The sequence below is a fragment of the Ixodes scapularis genome, unplaced genomic scaffold (assembly GCF_016920785.2).
Source record: "Ixodes scapularis isolate PalLabHiFi unplaced genomic scaffold, ASM1692078v2 PGA_scaffold6__148_contigs__length_123643588, whole genome shotgun sequence".
Taxonomy (NCBI): Eukaryota; Metazoa; Arthropoda; class Arachnida; order Ixodida; family Ixodidae; genus Ixodes; species Ixodes scapularis.
Window position 1 is genome coordinate 28216251 of NW_024609881.1, and position 22341 is coordinate 28238591.

General features: G+C 42.9%; 1 non-coding gene across 1 annotated transcript; it reads left to right on the plus strand.

Moving 5' to 3' along the window:
• The first annotated feature begins 212 nt into the window (after positions 1–212).
• On the plus strand, positions 213–22090 carry LOC8039316. Its single transcript, XR_006078484.1, has 7 exons — positions 213–279; positions 3885–3911; positions 4452–4472; positions 5549–5581; positions 6325–6351; positions 20112–20135; positions 22067–22090. It is a non-coding gene; the product is annotated as an uncharacterized LOC8039316 (transcript).
• Positions 22091–22341: the final 251 nt, after the last annotated feature.

Below are 22341 nucleotides of genomic sequence, written 5' to 3' on the forward strand. Positions count from 1 at the left end.
CGATTGTTCACAGCATAACTCGGGGTGAACAATGAATGGTTCTGCTTATCGTGTTACCCGACGTAATCAGAAGACAATAAGCCTATGCGGCGTCGCATTTCCATAAATATTAAAAAAATACAAAAAACAAACTAACTATTTCTATGCTGGCGGAGCACTATATAAACCCGCACAAAAATTTGCAACGGCATCGTTCATATCTACTGCCCAAGATGAAGGCAACCTTTGTAGCCATCTGCGTCCTCCTTGCAATTGCGCACACCATGGGTGCAGGTGGCGGTAAGCCCACGTTTCTCTAAACGTTACACTGCGTCTCTCGTGAGTTGAAATACTTTTGCTTGCACGGACGTATCCTCCCATGTCCCACATTAGCACATTGCGCTTTATTGTTTTTGTAAATGGACTTCATCAGAGGGTCAAGAGAGAACGAATTCTGTCTAGTTAGACTACAACAGCCACTAGTCTTAGTCCGTTGCGATATATTTCTCGATAATCTGCTGAAGTATAACAAACAAATTTCTTCTCCCTAGTGTCTACGGCTAAACAAAGTCTCATACGTAATATTAGCCGGCGTGTGGCGGTTCGTGAACGTGCATTAGGGGAGCCAACAATTCGTGATATCATGTTTATTCTGAGCGATGTTAATCTGCTTTCGGGTTGGGGGTCTTGTCAGTGCGGTGATACTGACAGGCTGACACCCTTCATAAGATCCCAAAGAAGTATATGAATGTAACACATCAATAGGACCTACCAGAATCAAATTGGCTGTTCTAGACATAGAATGATAGATCAAGCAAATTTAAAATGCTATGTTAAATTCGCTCATTGCCCGTGGATGCCGCGATCGAAGCACTGCATGACATATGTTAAATTCACTAATCTATCGAAATCTTGTAATAGTCTAGATACGTAGATTAGAACTTCGTAACTCTCCTCCCTTTAACTGTTATATTTCTGTTAAAACACAATAACTTGGAGTAGTACTAAATCGTAAAAAAAGTATGCTTTATTTCAAGGCCAAATACATTCATTCTTTAAGCATAATAATAAAGGTCTCAAAATTATAGGTTAAAGTTAACCATTCCATAGAATATCAAGCTCTTGACTACAGCTATATTCAGTTATTTCGTTCTTGCTTTCGACGCATCTGCTATAGGCCCCTTGTCTTTATTCAAAATTAATTTGTTTATTTGTGGGTCGCACATTCAATACTAAACGACCTAGGAGAACATTAAAAGCCAAGGGTGATAGCGTAATTAATTTATTGCGCGCAGGTGTCACTGCATTGAGTGTGCCACTGCATTAACATGTCGTCAATATACCTTACATAAAAAAGGCTCATAGTGAAATCGTTCGTTACAACACGTTGAATTAATGTATCCTATAATGGTTTGTGAAAATTACAAGTTATATATTTAATAAAAAAATATTAGAAACGAGGGTGTTAGCCGACTGGCTAATCAGTAATCGACGTCAGTATATGTCATAGTAACAGGCAACTAAACTTTGGAATATCACTGCATGTCTTTTTTTTTGTGAAGTCAGGTGTGCCCATTTTGTCAATATTTAGCAATATCACGCAGAATATCCCAGCGCTTATTGTTTAAGAAATTAAAATAAATCAACGAATACGAGGTATTACATTTCTTACAATTTGCATGTGTGTTTCTTCACAAGGCGTGCGTCTTTCCCCCCAACAGTGAACCCTCGTGGATGCACGCAGCGCCCCCTAGCTCCCGTCAGTATCGTCCCCAACGCATGTCGCAAAGACTTTCAACGACCGCAACACTAGCACGCAGCGTCACGAAGACGTAGTACGGTCTGCCACTTTGCAGTAACTCTAGTCCAGCTTTAGTGTGTTTGCAGGTTGAGGCAAGTCCGGGATCTGCTAAACATGACGGAATGAGCAGGCCTTCCCTTGAGATATGACTGCAATACATGACCGTACCCACCCATTGCAGTATAATTGCTATCCTTGATAAGAAGGTCGCATGTCGTTACGATGTATGTAATGATGCGTTCGTGTTCATCGCTTTGAAAAGCGTGGTAAAAGAGGTATAACACTGAAAATGCTAGCAATCAGAGGTTGTTTCCTTGGCGGGGAACAACTCGAAATCAGCTTTCTGGGGCAGTGAAGTGAGCTATGAACGTTAAGCGCACGTCCACTACGAGTGGCTTTGAAAGTTTGAGCATGCACACTCCTCACTTTTAAACTGCCATTCAATATTCACTATATACCACAAAACAAAATACAGTGGACGTTTAATGGGGATTTTTTCACGCAGAAGATGTTGACAAAAGCGCAAAAATACATGACAGATTGAGTTGGCTTACGGAGCTCTAATTGCAAAGCCAGAGCAGTGACGCCATACAGATTCGTTAGTATCTTGAATAAAATTCTGCGTTTTCAACGTGTTTGTCTCAATGGCGTGGCGGCAGCTGCCGGGAAGGTATTGACCGACGGCCATGTTTGCCAGCTAATTCAGAGATAGCGCCAACAGTGCCTACAAGCGGCACAACCCCAGTCGACGCTGCTCATATATAACACCAGCGGATCCGGCCACTGGTAATCTTCCGACCGCTCTTCGGATGGTCGCGGCTCTTCCCATTAAGTCCGGCCCACAGCCCGCTTCCAGCAGACCCGCTGCTACCGTCGCTAAATGAAGTGCACATAAAGAAACGGCGCTGCAACGCGCTCCGAATCCGCAAACGAAGATACCAGAAAGAACGACGGAAACCGCATTCTAACGCAAATCCTTTCAGCCTAAAATTGAATCAAAATTGTCACCAGCATCGCCATTCTTAGTCCCTTGGTTCATGTCTCTGAAACTTAGTTAAAATTTGTTGGCTTTCTGATGTACAATCTGCTTAGTGTCCCTTGTCACGACTATTGCATTTTATGAGCCTTAGTTTTATCATCCTCATTAGTTTTTTGTACTAGGCGAATGAGACAAATTTCCCGTGCGCTTTAATTCATGCCTGGTGAATTTTCGTGGTCACAATTTTCGTGTAAAGTCACAATTAGTTAAATATAAAATTTGCAATTGAAGTATAGAGGTATACACATTGATCTACAATAGCCTGCTGTTTTTAATATTCTAACAATAATTTTTGTGTTGAAATGCTTATCCACGTTTGTTTAATTAGTTCTTCCTCTTTCATAATTACTCTTTTTCTCTTGCCCTCTAGACTGCGACAGATCCCTAATCCGGCTCCTGAGCCAAAAAACTTGGAGGCCGCTGTTCTAAAACATTATGCTATAGTAGTAGAGCAGGCGGTTGCTACCTGATTCTCTGTGACAGAGCAGGCGACGAAAGGCTCTCTAACAAAACGAACGTACCACAAAGCTGTGTTTTCACAGCTGTTTCACAGGGTGCGATTCTGCTTTCCAATTTCTCCAATCTGAGTTTATGAATTTGAAGGGCGTCGTAGCGCCGTTTCCTCACGCACACTTCATTGTGCACCGATGGCAGCGGGTCTTCTGCAAGCGGTCCGTGTGCCGGGCTTAGTTAGAAAGACCGCGGCGAGCCGCGGGCCGGTCGGAAGGCTTTCGCGGGCATGATCTGACCCGCGGGCCAGGGTTTGGAAACCCCTGGTTTATAGTAAAATCCTTCGGTCCATGTTGAAACTTGTATTCAACTTTCCTGAAATATTTTGCGATAACACCGGCTTCAAAATACCTAAGATCACAGTGATATATGGCACGTCAATTAACCCCATAGTGTTCCTTGGCACGCTAATAAGCTTACTGATTGAGTTAAAATTGTATGCATGTCGGAGTCGGGGTACTGTCTTTTTTTATTTTCAAGTGTTGCCTAGGAAACGTAAATGGATAGGTGTGGTTTTATGTTGTCTCTAAATTGTGCCTATGTATGTATGCGCAGGAGGAGGCGTGGTTGAATATGAAGAGCGTAAGTAATTTTCACTGCTATAAATTTCAGCCCTAAGCAAAAAAGGTAATTTGGAGTGCCAGATTATATATTGGCTAATCATAACCACCTGTCAGGCAAGCTTGCATTGTTAGACAAATTTTTATAGAGCAACGTTATGTTCATTTTGTTTGAATGTTTTTGGTTCAGTACACTATATTGAATCTATTTGTTTACTACTAGTTCTTATATGCTGATATTGTATCAATAAGCACAAACCTGAATGAGGGAGCAAAACCCTAGCAGGCCTTTTGAGGTCGAAAAATGCTCATCGGATATTTCAGTCTAATCTTTTGGTTCAAGTTAAAAAGCGTTCTCAACCCACTTGAACTGTATGGCGGTAACCCCATCTTCTAAATGCCTCAGACCGCAGTGATGTGTGGCACGTAAATTAACCCTATGATTGAGTGCAATTTGAAACTAAGTTTCAGCCGAAATTCTCTACCTATTTAAAAAATTGACTTGCAAATATATATATATACTTTCATGTCGTCTCTAAATCGTCATTGCGTCTATGCGCAGACACGGGAGGCGGATCAAGCGGTAAGTAATTCTCACATATTAATGTCGAACGATAAAAAATGTCGAATGTTTTTTTTACGTTCCGGCTAATCATAATCACCCATCAGAGAAGCTGGCATTGTCGTGCAATATTTATGCCGAGCAACGTTATTCTTCGTCCAGGTCCAAGGATTTGAATCACGATTCTATAACTAGGCGTTGTGGTCGATACATTCACTCTACCATGCTGCGCTCAATAACAAACATCACAGTATCATATTGCAGTACCAAACAATAGCACGCCTTTCCAGGTACAACGATACTTCGTTAGTATTGCGAACCCTAATCGTTAAGTCTATTTCGAAAGTCCTGCTTAAAATGTCTTAATTGTATTTCGATAACCCCGGCCACCACATACCTTTCTCTTTTAAAGTATTGACTAGGTAACACATAAAAAATTTAAAGATGTTTACAATTCTGGGTAACGCCGAATTAGAGCACAGCTCTTGACGAGGAGGAAGGGATGGAACGGACAGGAGGATTTGCTTCTCCTGCCCTCAGTATCCTGCCATCCCTCTCTCCTCCTCCCCCATATACCGGGAATATTTTCCCGCTAGGGGAAACTGAATTGGTGTCGAGGTCACGTGACGTCAATTTCCCCGCTAAAATTAGCAGGGAACTTTTTCCGCTAAACTTAGCGGGAAAATATTTCCGCTATATTTCACGTGACGTCAAATTCATTCACGTGACGTCACACGCGACGTCACGTGTGACGTCACGAGGGTACAATTTTTCGCTCTAATTTAGCGGAGAGATTTCCCGCTAAATTTAACGGAAACTTTTCCAGCTAAATATAGCGGAAACGTTTCCGGCTAAATTTACCGAAAATATTTCTCGCAAGATATTGCGGGGAAATGTTACCCTCGTGACGTCGCACGTGAAATCACGTGTGACGTCATTATGGGAAACGTCCAATGTAACGCGCGATTACGCCGACGGCAACGGCGACGGCGACGGCAACGCCGCTCAACCCGGCAACGGGCGCCTAAGAGCTGGGCTCTATAATAGTTGAGGTTCTATCTTGCCTCTAAATTTTGCCGGCTTGTGTGGATGCGCAGGACATCACCATGGGCCACTGACGGAATATGAGGGTAAGTAATGCGTACTACTATATTGTCCAACGCTAAGCCACATGTCATATCTGAGGCTAGTCTATATGTTGGCTCCACATAACCGCTTATCAGGCGAGATGACATTGTCTAAAGTAATTTATTTAGAGCGACGTTATTCAACATTGCGGTTCAAGGCTTTTAATCCACTTCACCCTATCGGCTCTTTTTGGATGCTACAGTGACATTGTCAGGTTGATATTGTTATAAATAATCAGAAAACTAAATTGAAGAGTACAGCACAAACAGGCCTTTTGATATCCAAGGATACTGAGCTGATATTCTAAAAACTAATCATTTCGTCCACATTGAAAATCCTGCTCAAACGTTCTTAACCGTATTGCGAATATCCCGGTCTCCAAATGCCTTGCACCTCAGAGATATGCGGCACGTCGGTTAGTCCCACTAATTGAGTTAATTTTAGAACTAAGCTGGAGTGGGAGTTGTGTTGTTGTTAAATAATCCCCAGTTTTATGGCCACGTCAGCAAGAAATCCCGCCGACTTAGTGTTCACGTTGGTGGTTTAATGGCTACTAGTTCGTGATTAAAATGAAAACAAAACGTGGTGCGCACTTGTTCCTTCTCGACGTTCTCCTCGGTCTCGCTGTAAGAAATTGAACAGGCGAAATTCTAGTTTACAGAATTAGCTAGAAAACAAATATAAGTAATAAATGCAGTTTTATATTATCTAATTTTTGTTTGTGCGTGTGTGTGTGTATTCGCAGACTCGCAACCAGGCGAGTCAGGACAAGGTAAGCAAATCTCATCTTGTAATATTTAAAGAAAACAATTTAGGTGCTGCCTCTACCTCGGCTAATCATATTTGCCTATCAGGCAAGCAAACATAGTTATGCGAAATGTATCTAAAGTAACGTTAATCTGTATTCAGCTTTAAAGCTTGTGATTGGCGTCTATATAGAGCCGGGGTGGCCAGGCTCACCCGGCCTAAGAGCACCAAAGGAAACCACAAAACTTCTAAGAGCCACCAAAAGGGGGGGAGGGGGGGGGGGCAAAACAAACACCATTGCCTGGTTATCCCCCCTCCCCCCTCCCCCCCCCCCCCCCCCCCCCAAAGCATAAAAAGAGAAGCTTTCGGGTCACAAATGCAAGCCGGTAAAAATAACAATGAGAATGTTCCTGGTCCTTTCTGAACTTAAACATAATGTTTGTGACTTTGTGACTAGTGGAAGCTATGAATGAGGTCGACCAGGGCTTCCGCGACCTTCGACACAAAAAAAATTTAGAGGGAACGTCCGTTACCTAAAGGCGACAAGTATCACCGGCGAGTGACAAAGGCCGCGCGACAGAACATTTCCTCGACCCCAAGCCAAAGTGCATGCATGTTTTGGCAGTCCCTGTGCTTGATGCCTCTCCCCCTAGGGTCCGGCAAACTCTCTCGAACAATGAAAGAAACAGGACCTGTGGAAACATACGAGTGAAAAGCGGTTCCACTCAGACTTGTACACGTTACTGAAAAATAGTAAAGAATTACATTTACAATTACTCAAGGCTAAATTGTAATTTATTACAATTACAATTACCCTCCCATAAAAGTAAGTGACCGTTACCCCCAAAAGTAATCCGTTACTTTCGTGGCGTTACTTTCAACACTATTTTCCTCAATTAAGAAACAAAGGAAAGGAGGTTATTCGAGTTCTTATTGTTGCCACCTGTTCCATTTATTGACCTTGAGTATTTTGAGTAATACCTGATTCTCGAAAGTCTCGTTAGACATTTTGCGCTATTCCTTACTCAATATGTCGATTGCTACGCTGAACACCTTTTGAACTGTGGCACTGGATGGGAGTGGCATATTGTGCCTCACGAATTTTTTATGCTCTTCATTGAGCTTTTTCATCGAAGCAATGGAAGTGCTATTTACCTCGAAGACAGAGCTAAGCTTCGTCGTTGCAGCCGTTGCCTGATATTCGAGAGTTTTAGTAGAGTTGGGAACAGTAAGGTGATAATTAAATAATAAATAAGGTTTGGCTCGATATTCTTCTTCCTTTGGTTATGAACAGGCCGAGCCTCGGCTGAGACATTGGTGAATTTGAAAAAAAAAGTTTCCAATATTTAAATATAAGTAATCGGGGGAAAAAAAACGGACGCTCATAACAATTAATCAGAACGTTGGTTAAAACAAGAAAATGTGAACGCACGTTTCACATGTGTACCTTTCTTGGTGCCGTTCAAAAACGCACGGAGCGCGGACCGACTGCAGTTTACTCCGGTGTTCTCCAGATAGACGTTCGCTGATGCCACGGGCAGCGAAGAGCAGAGTACTGAGTAAGCCGCGCTATGGCCCCGCTCACGAGTTTCACTCACTCCTCCAGCACAGAATATCAAGTCTACGTTAGCCACCATTATGCTTTAATTGTAAAACTATCTGCTTCAGATAAGATGCGTCCTGCTGGGGTAAAGACAGGAAGAAAAAAGGAAGACTGTTACCATTTTCGAAGTGCTCGCAAAAAGCTCACTCACAAATAGGGTAACTGAGATGCAGATAACCTGGCTGCAATTCACAAATAAAGTAGACCAACCCTAAAAGTTGGACTACAAAAAAAAAAGTAAATATCTTTTAAAACCGGGTCAAATAAGGTGAAAGAAGCAGGAAAAAAATACATCTTGTTTTCTAATAGAAGATGATAAGTGCGCATCGACGAACGAGGATGCTTGTAGCAATAACACCTTCACATATTACCACATCCCTTTTAGTGGATTTAGGCGGCGCGTTGTCTTGTGTTGTGACATTATGAAAATGGTCCTAGTCACTATAACCGAGAAGGACATTGTTAATTCTTGTCTGTGCACTTATCGCCTTGAGCTTCTCGAAGAGGCACACAATCACTTGGTGTCCTCCTCTCCCTGCCTTTGATCGCAAAGAAAAAACTAAAAGAAGCGGATATAACTTGCCTCTCCCTTTTTTTTTTGTAGAAATGTTAATTTGGATCTTTTGACATTGTTGTTAGGGTCTAAAAAAAAAAGTAGATTCAGAGGCTTGGTGTTGCAAAAAAATAAAAACTAAAGGCTTTGCGGAACTGAAGAGTGCCAAGCCTCCCTTTGCGCCACTGCGTCACTAAAGTGTCACAGCGCTCAACTTTACCAAAATGAAAACGACTATTTCTTTAGAAAAAGGGGGGGGGGGCTGGTTAAAAAAAAAATGTAACGGATTACAATAATAATAATAATAATAACTTTATTTTCCAAACGAATTGGAGGGGCAGAAGGGAAAAAGCCTCCAAAGGAGGCTTGACGAGCCCGAAGCCCCATACGGTGACAGGCGCAGCAGCACAAGAAAAAAAAGAAAAAAAAAAAAAAAAAGAAGAAGCGCACACACGCGTATACATAAGAAAGACAAAAAAACTTCATCAGAATTATTATAAACACTACAGAGTAGACACTGTTGTAGCCCTAAAAATCATATTATACAGTTCAAACAAACAAGTAGATAATAGGTAACATAGTAGGCATAGATGAAGAATCACAAGCGCAAATAGAATGAACGCAAATCTTTAGTTGATACGGAGTCTAAACAAATTTCGTTGCTGGCGAGGTAGTTGAGCAATTTAGGTATAGTGTAACGTAGAGTTTGTGTACCATAGTTTGTCTTACAGCCGGTAACCTTCCAATATTCCATGTGTCGGGTTAAATAGACGTGATCGTTTGGCACTAAATCGGATAAGTCTGACAAGAAACGCGCATTTTTTTTGTTCTCGAGTTTTAAGCTGATGCATAATCTATAGTCATAGAGGTTAAATATTTTTAGAATTCTGAACTTTTGAAACAAACCCTCACTATGGTAATCATAAGGCACATTACAAATAATTCTCAATATTCGTTTTTGCAATAAATATAGTTTCTGCAAGTTTGTGAACGTCGTGTTACTCCAAACGAGGCTACAGTAATTTAAATGGGACTGAAACAGGGCATTGTATATTAATAGTTTCACGTTAACGGGCAGGGTAGAACCGTGACGGTATATTAGTCCTATAACACGTGACAGTTTTGTGGCTAAGTGTTCAATGTGGTTATCCCATGATATTCGTTCTGAAAATAATACTTCGAGAGTTTTAAAAGTGCTGACGATTTCTATGGGGACGGAGTTTAATACGATGTCTCGCATTATTATTACACTCTTGTTTTTTGGCCGAAAAATTATGGCTTTTGTTTTTTCGGTATTAATGTTCAGACCATTATCTCGTGACCAGACGTACAATTTAGACAATGTTAAATTGGCGACATCGATAAGTTCATCACTGCTTGTGCCGGAAAAAAATATGCTGCTGTCCTCAGCATATATTACAAATTTTGCCGATGGATTTATATTGACAATATCATTTATATAGATGTTAATAAGAAATGGTCCAAGTATACTCCCTTGTGGGACGCCAGACTTAACTGGTTTGATATCAGATAAATATTTACCAATGGAAACGTACTGTTTACGATGGTGTAAATAGGACCTCAAAAGCGATAAAGGCAAACCTCGAATACCATATAAATCAAGTTTACGAAGTAATATATTGTGATTTATGTAGTCAAATGCTTTTGTAAAGTCGATAAATACACCCAGAACCAGCTTTCTTTTATCGAAGTTTTTCAGGATGAATTCTTTTTGCTCCAGCAGTGCCAACTCAGTTGATAGATTTTTCTAAACCCAAACTGTGCGGAGGTTAGCAAATTGTGTTTATCGGAAAACTGTACTAAACGAGCCTGTATAATTTTTTCTAGTGATTTTGAAAATACGGGAAGAATAGAAATAGGTCGATAGTTACTGAGTATGTTCTTATCTCCCTTCTTATGCAAAACAGATACTTTCGCTCTCTGCATTCCGGCAGGAGAAATTGCAGTTGTTAGAGATAAATTAAAAATGTAGCACAGACATGGTGTTAATATGTCGACAACATACTTTATCGGTCGAATTTGTAAATCATCGCAGTCACAACAACTGCTATTTTTTAACTGCATAAAAACAGAATACACCTCAGAATCTGTGACCGGTTCTAAAAAAATTGAATGCTTATTTCAGAAGTCTATGTATTTCCAAGATTCATTGGCATTGCTGCTGTCACTAACCAAGTTTCCAAAGTAGTCGCTGAAAGTATTGGCTAGGGAGCGTCCAGTCAAGGACACTCCTTCATGAACGATCTTTTCAACATGCTGTTGTGTTGAACCGCTAGCCGTTAGAGAGTTTAACGTCCGCCAGACTTGATCCACATGACCAGACTGTTTCTGGAAAACGTTAGTGTAATAAAGAGCCTTAGCATTTCTTAGTAGCTTTGTTAATTGATTCCGGTATGATTTCAACCTTGAAAGCTGTAATGGATCTCTCGTTTTGATAAATTTCTGATATAGCAAGTTTTTTATGCGTATTTTATCAAGCAAGTCCGGAGTTATCCATGGCTTCCTGATTCTTTTTTTCGACGTTTTTATTGATTTGTAAGGAAAGTGTCGTTTATAAATAGTTTTAACTGTATTTAGAAAGCTATCATAGGCAATGTTGGCATCATCGGCAATAAAAATTGAATCCCAATTTGTTTCATAAATGTCCCTTCTGAAGGCATCCAGACTGTCTGGTGTTATGCTCTGAACCAAAAATGATTCACTGCTATTAGCTTCATTGTATAAGCGCGTATTTATGCACATAAATATTGGAAGGTGATCGCTTATATTGCATGTTAGAGTTCCAGCTTTAATTTTATCTGTTTCAAAATTTGTAATAAACAGGTCAATTAGTGTTTCAGAGTGCACCGTCACCCCCGTTGGCGACTTTGTGACATTGAGGCATCCATTTGTGTTGATCAGTATATCCATTTGTTGCCTAGGACCGTTATCTTTCAACATATCAATATTAAAATCTCCTCCCAGAACGAGATCATATTTATTCTCATTAATGAAAAGCAGGAATCTCTCCAAAAATTGAAAAAAAGTCACCAGTTCTGCCATCCGGCGGGCGATATAACACACTTATGACAGTATTTCCTGCTCTCAAAGAAAGCACCTCATAGTCTGCAGTGACACAGCAGTAGTCCTTTAAAAGTTCAGATTTCATTGCCTCTTTTACAAGTAAACAAACACCACCCCCCCGACGAGTTGTGCGGTTCATGAAATAACTGGAGTACGACGACAGCTTCAACACGTCAACATCACTTGTATACCATGTTTCAGTGATCATGATTACATCAAAGGAAAATTTTAACTGTGCAAAAAATATTTCCAGACTCAAAGTTTTATTTCTAGCGGACTGTGCGTTAACGTGAAAACATTTTAGCAAACCTGTACCTTTACAATCTATATACGTTTCTAGATCATTCGGAAGCAAACAATCATGATAAGCCATCGTTAGGAATTAGCGACACGTTATCGTCATGATGAAAAGGCTTACTCCAGTTTCTGCAATTCATCTACTGATATAATCAACACCGCTCGATCCCCGACCTTCCGCCTCAAGAGAATTTTTCCATTCACATGCTATACGAACTGATACGAAGGAATCCGTTACTCAAAATATGTAAGGGAATTACTTTAAAACTACTCTAGAAAATACGTAATTATTCCGTTACTAAATTACCGATAAATGTAACGGATTACAAGTAATTTCGTTACTTGTAACGGATTACGTACAAGTCTGGTTCCACTGTACGTCTGGGGGCACAAGGATGCCAAACCGCAAGCGGTATTTATTCTGAAATCCTTTCCATTTTCCTGGGGAAACGTGGAAAGGGGCGAGGGGGGGGGGAGGGGGGGTCCTTTTATGGGGTATCCACACGAAGGAGGAATCCGCCCCTTTCCTCCGCGGAGCGCGCATCACGTGAGACATACGTCATTTCTTTTTGACGCCTCGCGGCGCCGTTTTCCTCCGTGGCGGAGGTGCGGAGGCCTCGTGCTGTCAGCGCGAAAGCTCCGCGGGTGCACGCGGCGGAGCCGGGGCAACGCCGGGGACGGAGTTTCCCGGTTATTGACGTCACGACATCCGTCCGCGGAGTTCTTCTTCGTGTGGATACCCCTTTACGAGGGATCTGCGAGCCGCATTGTGACCAGCAAAGAGCCGCATGCGGCTCGCGAGACACGGTTTGGCCACCCCTGATATAAAGTGTATTTGGTCGCTACAGTGGTACTGCCAGGCTTATCTCTATAACTAAAAGACAAAAGATATATATATACAGTCAAACACGTTTATAACGAACAGCAGGAAACGCTACGATCAATTCGATAAAGCAAGTCATTCGATATAGCAAAAACCATTTACAACTCACTTCCACGATGCGTTCGTTGTTGGCGAGAGCTCCTCTTTCTTTCCCATCTCTTCGCTTCCGCCTTGCAACAATGCGCTGGAAAGTTTTTTCTTTTTTCTTTTTTTGCATGTGAGCAGAGTTTTTTTGTTAGCCTCCCTTCTGAATCGCTTCTCTTCGTGGGCAATCGTCTTGGGATGAAAAGTTCCTTTTTTTATGCGCGTGCGTGCGGTGTGTATTTTTTAACTTTCTCTCCATTGAATCGCCGCTCTTCGCTCAATTTTGTTCGCCACTTGAGCTTTTGGAATTTTCTTTCTTCTCTACGTTTTTTGGGGAGAAGAGACGGGCTAGAAGGTGATTGTTGTCGCGTCTTTGGAAGCCTCCTGGGGGAGAAAAAGTTCGATATAGTTAATATGGTGTACGTTATAAAAAGTACTCTTTACATGCATTTTCATTTAAACTTTTTTTGAGTTCGATATTGACAATATTTCGCTGTGCGTGAGTTCGTTCTAAACGGGTTTCACTTTATATATATATATAACTTTTTCTTTTGGTTAGGGGGGGGGGGGGGGGGGGGAGGCGGTGCCGCCAAGTAGCTTTTAGCTCTACAGAAAGGTCACCTTTTTTATGCATATACATTCTAACATAAATAGGAAACCCACAAATGCATACACAGTTTGTGTGACATAAAATATGATTTGAAAAAAGAAAGTAGTGTGACAGAAAATTCAAATTCAAAAGATTCCCTATTGAAAATTCCATCAAGGTACATAATTTGGGACACTGACTGCCAGTCAGGGGCCTTGGTGGAACGTGATGGACCATCAGACGTCATCTGATGGTCCATCAGATGACGTCTGACTGCCACTACCGAGGGATTTTCATCAACAAGGGCAGCATTTATATAAGAGTAAAGCTATACGCACTCATAAATATCGCCAAAGGCCTCGATATAACAAAATGTTCAAGAAAAAAAAAGAAAAAAAAAAAAGCAGAACCACCGCGGATCGAACCCGCGACCACTTGCGTACAAATTGGACATCTTAACCCCTATGCCATGCCACCTTTTTTTTTTTTTTTTTTCTTTATTGCCTGGTTTTGACAGTACTACAAAGCACCAACACATGCCCAAAACCGGGTTAAAAGGCGCCAACCCACCTGGCTGACGCGAAAAGCTAAAAATCTTTAAGGTTAGCCAGCTCCTCTAGAAGTGGCAACCATTCAGGCCGAGTTTGTTGGGCCATGTACAATTCACGCATAAAACACACGTGCTCAACAAAATATCTATGCACAGGACGCACATCTATATCTGCATGACGCACTGCCAAGCGGCACAGCCATAAACTGTGAAGGCCCAACAGCATGATCGTGTCTAGGGGCACACCTTCGTCTTCTTCAACTGGTAAAAACCGAATTCCCTGGGGCGTAAGTGGGAGGTCCTTTCTGAGAGTCCTTTGCAAAACGTCCCAAAAGAATACCGCGTCCCAGCAGTATAAGAAAACGTGTTCAATAGTTTCCCGTTTTTTACAGAGTATGCAGTTGTCGGTCCAAGCGATGGGTACTCCCTTCTCCGCTAGCCAAGCTTTGACGGGCAACGTTTGGCTATGCAACTTGAAAAAGAAGGTTTTTATGTGTGCGGGGATAAACATTCTCTTAACTCGTTTCAACACGTCTTGCCCCGGGCCTTCACTATACAACATACGGTACAATGGTGTGGGAAAAATTATATCCATCACATCTTTCGTCAGCCGTTTACGCGTAACACCACACAAATAGTCTAAAGAAAACCGCGTTGCTAAAAATTGATAAGCGCCAATCACTTCTTTTAGATACCCGCGTACGCAACCACTCACAGTTACGTTAGACGAAACAATAAAACCAGGAAGAAAACTGTGTAGCCTTCTTTGAATGACCGTGCGTAAAAATGGGTCCTTCTGGTCCCGAAGAAAAATAAATCTGCTGACCAGCTGTCTTACGAACAGATGCGAAAGGCCTAGGCCACCAACGCTGACTCGTCGAAAAAGATTGGTTCGGCTCGTCTTCTCCCATACTGAGCTCCAAATAAAAACCGCGAACACACGATGGATGCGCTGAATGTTGATACGTGAGCAATGTAACACCTGTAACACGTACCAAACTTTTGCTGCAAGAAACATGTTACATACAGATGCACGAGCAAAAATTGATAACCCATTGCCTCCCCACTTGTTCGCTTTAGCGCGCAAAGCCTCAGTTTCATTGCGCCAGTACTCATCAGTGTCGCGGTAGTGATCTAAAGGTACACCAAGATAGCGAGATGGCAGGTCGGACCATACAACGCGTTCAAACACACTCGGCTTGGAAGGCCAATCGCCGTGCCAAATGCCCAAACACTTTTCAAAGTTAACGGCGCTACACGTATGTTCGCAAAACAGTTCCGTCAACTCTATGGCTTTCTTCACGCTTTTTTGGTCGACGCAAAAAATCGCCACATCATCCGCATATGACAAAATCCGTACTTCAGTGGATTGTAAATTAAAACCTCTAACGAAACTACTACGAAGAATGCTTAAACAAAAGGGTTCAAGAAAAATGCAAAAAAGCAGAGGCGAAAGTGGACATCCTTGTCTCACAGAAGAAAAAAGACCAACACGCTCACTCACACGTTTGTTCAACACAAGACGGGTGGCGCAATTTTGGTATGCCAGACGTATTCCTTCACACAAGACTGAACCAACATTGACGTGATCTAAAATAGAAAAAAGAATATCATGTGACACACGGTCGAAGGCCTTTTCCAAGTCGACCTGTAGCATAGCGACTCTCCGTTCCATACTATCGCAACATTCCAGAATGCTTCTTGCCACATGAACGTTTGTAACAATACTTCGTCCTTTGATACCACAAGTCTGGTGCGGGCCGACAATAACGCTTATCACACTTTGCATCCGCTCTGCTAATATTTTCATCAAAATTTTATAATCTACATTCGTCAAAGTAATTGGGCGATACGCTCCTACACTACGGAGTTTCACTGGATCATCACTTTTCGGTATAAAAATCGTATGAGTGCACAAAAAAGGAGGAGGAAAAACTTTTACACGATACGCTTCGGAAAACACATCATGCAAAACGGGGGCAAGCTTGTCTTTGAATGCTTTATAAAAATCAGCGCCCAAACCATCAGGACCGGGTGACTTTCCGGGTTTTAAATGGTCGATGGCTCGTTCTACTTCTGCCAACGATATGGGTAGCTCTAGCTTTTCTTTTATGTCGTCTGCCAGTCTGGGCATCAACGGCAAATAAACGCTTCGAAATCCCTTCTTTTTGGGCGCGCGGTAACTAAAAAGCTGTTTATAGTATTCCACAAACGCGCGTTCGATGAAATCCTTATCACCAGACAGAACCCCTCGATACGTAATCTCGCGTATCTCATTTTTACTCGCGTATCTTCGTTCCTCCCCGATAGCCCTTTTAGTGGGTATCTCGCCAAGTGACACCCGCTTCCATCTCGCTCGCACCATAGCCCCCTTATATTGTTCGTTGTCCAGAACTTCCAAGCGCTTTTTAATACTGATAATCTCGTCCGTGAAAAAACCGGGCGAGCGGCATTTTTCTTTCATTACCGTCTGCAGCAGGTCTTTTAGTTCACTCTTTTTCTTATTTTCCTCATGCTTCAATAAACTCGATCGTTCTATGGCTATCATTTTAATTTCCTGTTTAAACAGTTCCCATTTAACCCCAACCCCTTCCCCTTGAGAGTTTACGAATTCTTGAAGCTGGTGACGCACCGCAGTTAAAAAGAAATCATCATTTAGAAGCTTCGTATTAAATTTCCATAAATCCCAAACGAACCTCTTAGGCGTTTCTTTAGAAGAACAAATTAAAAAGGAGACAAGGGAATGATCACTAAATGACACGGGGTCGACTGAATATTGTTTACAAGAGCTAATAAGTTCGAGGGAAACGTAAGCCCGGTCTAATCGCGCGTGACTCGTGCCCTGGAAATGCGTGTACTGTATATGCCTGCCACTTGACGCGCAGTGAGCTACGTCCTCTAATTCATATCGATCCAGCATATCGTTTAACATAACTGAACTTGCATCTCTATACCGCGCGCTGTTCGATCTATCTTGGGGCGCACAAACGCAATTAAAATCCCCCAACAGAATTACCAGTCGATCTGTGTTGACATACCTTTCAATATGCTCGAAAAAAACTACGCGTTCCTCCACCTTTGTAGGGGCATATATGCACAGAACACGAAACTTGAAATTAGAAATAACAAAATCACATAACACAAGTCGGCCTGCATCGCAGCTAATCACTTGTTCAACGGTCCCACTACACTTTTTTAGAAATAAAAGACAACCTCCCGACGTCCCCTTAGCGTGGCTGACGCACACGTCGTACCTTGCTTCAAAAAGTCGCACCAGATTCTCTGTCTGGGCCTCGCTTTCCATTTTCGTTTCTTGAACCGCGACCACGTCCAGGTCTTTTTCTATAAATAAGCGATTTACCTGGTACTGACGACGTTTGGCACATAAGCCTCGCACGTTTAACGTGCCTACACGTAATGATCGCTCAAGGTTCATCAACGAATTGAGTGGGAGGCTAGACAAAAAAAAAAAAAAACAACCAGGTAGGCTAGCAGAAAAAAATACTTTGGACCGTACGCGCCGTAGAATGTAAACGCGAACAAAAAGAAACCGAATATTCGCAATGCCGTAGTTACCGAGACCACTCACAAAGAGTCTTTCCTCCGGCGATCATCCGGCGGGATACGCGGCTTCACCGTGACCCGACCTTTCTTGGGTCCGAGCGGTTCGAGCGTAGGCCACGCTTGGTTGGCCTCCTGGCCAGTGCCGTCAGGTGTTGCCGCTGGCTCCCTCGGCCGCTTTACCGTTTGGCTGGCGTCCATTTTGGAGCCCTGTTCGTCTGTCGCTCCTACGTCGCCGCTCTTACCCCCGGGATTGCTGTTCACCGTTGCAGGTTGTCCGCCTGCGGACAGCGTTTGTTCCTCGGGCAGGCGGTGCTTGGCTCTGTCTTAGCGCGCGTCTCGACCTCGTGTCGTCCTCTCAGAGTCTTGCGCTTGTGACGCTGCGTCCTGGTTGTCGTCGTCCTTGGATGTGGGTGCCCCTCTCTGTTCTATCGGCAGCACGTCGCTTGGAGGCGACCCTCCTACGGCTTCCTCCGCCTCGATACCGTCCATCAGATAGTCGGAGTTGTCCTCGACCTTACGGTCTCGGGCCATCGAGGCGTACGTTTTTACGCAATCTTCTGCTTCATGACCGTAGCGGTGGCAGTCGGAGCAGCGGGGAATGCGGCAGTCCCGGCGAATGTGGCCCGTACGACGACAGCGAAGGCAGAGCGGAGCGCGTCCGGGCATGACGACAAGGACCTTACACCCTTCCAGGCGCATCTCGTGGGGGAGGCTGTCCACGGTGTAGCCTTCCTTAAGGGTCATGCGTACACTTGGGGTGTTAGACTCAACAGCCTCAAACCCCTTCTCCCGGAAGAAGTCCCTGGTTATCTCAGATACCTTGCCGTAGCGCTCCAACTCCTTCTTCACCTGGCCGTTGGGAACGTCGTACGGTACCCAGTGGAGCTTGAGCTTCACCGCAGTGTTCGCCGGGTCGATGACGAGGCAACGCCCCCCCTTGATGGTCAGCTCCTTCGAGTCCAACAACGTTTGCTTCGCCGCTAGCGAGTGCAGCCTCAGCATCCAAACGTGGTTCATCTGATGCGGACCGGCTGAGGCCAGGTCCTTCAGCACTTGCAGCCGCTGCAGCTCGTCACGAAAATCTTGCACGCGATACGGCCTTCCTTTCACATCACAGTGTAAAAATACAGCGTTCGTCACAACATAACCAGTGGGAAGTTGGGGCAGGATAATCTTGTAATCTTCAGCGTTATCAAAGACAGACGTACCACGGCCTGACGCGGCCGTTTTTACCGCTCCGTCGGAGCTCATGTTATCACACGTCCGTACTCGGCAGAGGCCGGAAGTGGAATCCATCCCTATGCCATGCCACCGCTTTGGAAACTCGATTTGACTATTCGTTTTACACGAGATGCTTCGGCTGCAGGCTGCAAATACAGTTACGCCGTCAGCATGTAATGCAAAGCACTCGTACATCACTCGCCGTACTTCAGTTCTACTCACCTGCCATGTAGAGTGCTTTCCCGTCGTAGAACGATCCTTTTGTTCGCGCGTCTCCGGCCCAGTAGACCTGGTACACCCTGTTGTCTTCAACTACACTGCTAAAGTCCCTTACATCGTCGGAACTCACAACAGGCTGGGTCTTGTCGAGTAGAAATTCTACTAAAACATGAGACATTGTAGAGCCCGGGCAGGATCAACAGGTTGGAGCAAGCGGGCAAACAAAACGAGTCGAGAGCAATCGTTCATGAAAGCTCGGCGAAGCCTCTACGGGAAAAGCGAAGTGTCGTGTTTGGCGCTTCGGCGGACTTCTGATCAAGGTTGTCGGTCGGTTGCGTGTCATATCTCCAACGTCAGCGGTTTTATGGGCTCACGTCCCGAAATCGTTTTCTCGTTCATAGATTACTTTTCGTATTCATAGATTTGACGAGTAGCGGTATCCGAACGAACTTTACGTCCTTTGACCGTGCGTCTGTCTGCACGTCAAAGCGTTTTGACGTACAGTCAGAGACAGTCGATGTACAATCAGAATCGCCACCAAGACATCCTGATGGCATTTTGCGGCGGCCGACTGCCACCAAGAAACCATCAGAAAGCCGACAAGCGGAGTCTGACTGGAGTTTGACTGTCGGTCAGAGTAACTTGTTGGCCAATCAGACATGCTTGACGTACAGTCAGGCACAGTCAGCGGTCCACTAGAAAACATTGACTGCCAAACAGGGTTACATTGATGGATTTTTCCTTCGTGTTATCGAAGGTAAATATAGAACATAAAAAGAATGATGTGCGCCATTGTAAAAAAAAAAGGCACAAAAGACAACTTAAAGAGCCAACACCTATAGGAGCGCGAAGCAAGGGTGAACTTTACAGCTAAAAAATACTGAGCACGATTTGTATCTAATTCTTCGGTAACATTAAAATTCTTGCTCAAACCTTCTCAACTGTAGTGCGACAGCGCGGTCTCGAAATGCCTTAGACCGCGGTGATATATGGGCCCCGCATGGCAATGATTGATATAAATTTAGAACTATGTTACAATCAGTTATTTCAATTTGTTTTTCTTAAAGTTGTCTAGGAAACACATAACATTTAAGTGTGGTTTTATATTGTTTATAATTTCTGATTGTTTTCTCAACAGCGGGACCTCCCTCTCGTCCAGGCCGTAAGTGATATTCACGCAGTAAGGTGCAGCGCTAAACAAAATATCATATGCGATGCTAGCCCCTATTTCGGCTAATCATAACTACCTATCAGGCGAGCAAGGATTGTATAACAAAATTTATTCGAATTGACGTTGAAGAATTTTGGCTCACGACTCCATAGGAAGACTGTCTGGTCACTACAGTGGCACTACCAAACTGGGTTATATGACAAACATCAAGAAATCATATAGGAGCGTAAAACAATCGCACGCCTTTCCAGCTTCAACCTTACTGGGCTGGTGTTCTGAAGTCTAGTGCTTCGCTGCACGACGAAAATACTGCTCAAACGTTCTGAACCGTACTGCAAAAATCTCGGCCTTCAAATACATCACACCACAATGATGTGTGGCTCGTCGATTAAGCCCATTTTTGAGTTCAGTTTCGAAGTAAGTTAGAATGGGAGTTGTGTCATTGTTAAATAATCCGCGGTTTCATCGCCACGTTACCGAGTAATCACAGTGACTGACTGTTCATACTAATGGCTTAATGGCTACAAGCTTGTGATGGGGATTTATTTTAAAACTCTATAACTAGAAAACTGATATAAGTAGTAAGTGCAGTTCTATATTCTCCAAATCGTGTTTTTGTGTGTGCGTAGTTTCTTAGATATTCATGAACCAGTTTTCGCGTTTGTACACCCGATTTTAATATTTCGCGCAAAAAGATTACCTCAAGCCCTGCCGATATTGACGCTTAGAAGAGCGACGTGGTCGTTTTCATGAAGTCGTAACTAGCTCGGCAGCGCGTCCTCGGTGGATGCGACAACGAACTTCTATAGATCTTAAATCTATCAAAATACATTTAAGTTCAAGGGTGAAGCGACATTGCTGTTATCGTTTTGAATCGGTGAAGAACTATCCGGTCTGAAATGTTTTTGTATCTGTACATACGACAGACGAGGTCGACGCGCAGTATGCATTTTCAATCTCGGGAAGCGGACAATGAAGGCCTGCGCATGTCAGCGGTTACCTGTGCAGTAGAGTGAATTTAAGACGTCGGTATCATTACGCAAGGTAAAGAGGATAAGGATGCGTGGATATTAGAATAACGTCCACTGCAATTGAATAAAGGGTGTTTTCAGGAGAGTGTTGGAAGACATAGCGACGGCGTCTCATCCCACTGACTTCTCGTTGGCGAACGCCAGCGTGCGTCGCCTACAAGGCGGGCGCTTGTTAGCATAATAATGAAAAAAAAAAAGAACTCATAAAAAAATTCTAAACAACAATAAAAAGTATTTTTATATTTTTTGACATATTGAAAAATAGAGGTGGATTGAACTTTTGGCTATTTTGGAAGTCGCGGGCCTCAATGCCCACATTGCTTTCTCTGGCTTTCAAAATGCGGTTTCTCCTCAAAAGGGATATTTTGTCGCTTAATTAAAACGCACCAAGTTGAGGTTTCGAAAGTTTTAACAGGTAAAATTCACTTATGCGTTCTATGAGAACACACGAAAAAAGTATTGTAGCTAACACTTAACGCGAAGATGACTAAACGAATAAAGAAATCACATAAAATATTCATTTGGGAGCACCTATTTGGACTCAAAAAAGCGCCTTTCAATGTTTGTTTCACTATAAGATAGGGCTTGTTATTAAGTAATTACATGCTTACCTAAAGTTGTGTGATAGGCAGCCGTTTCGCACGGTATTTTTCTTAACTACACGGGTTTTATGCTGATTCCAGATATTTAGATCAAATTAAAAAATATAAATTTTATTTTTTCATTAAAAATATTTTCTATGAGTTCACAGGCTTCTTTTATCCATAGAATGACCCGCAGATGGTTCAGCAGTCGAGATTCTGTTTTAAAGCATTAACTAGCGAACAGATATAAATAGTAAGTGCAGTTTTATATTCTCTTAATCGTGTTTGTGCGCGTCTGTATGCGCAGGCTATCCTCTGCCAGGCGAGTCAGGTTTTGGTAAGCAAATCTCACCTACTAATATCCCCCACTAAATAAAATGATTACTGTGTTGCCTCTATCTCGGCTAATCATATATGTCTATCAAACAAGCTAACATTGTAATTCAATGTTAGTCTATAGGAAGTTTATTTGGTCGCTACAGTGGCACTGCCAGGCTGGGCTCTATAATTAAAAATACAGTCATATTGATATAATCAATTATATGTTTCTTTGTTAACTTTTTATTTTTGGGGAGGTGTGCC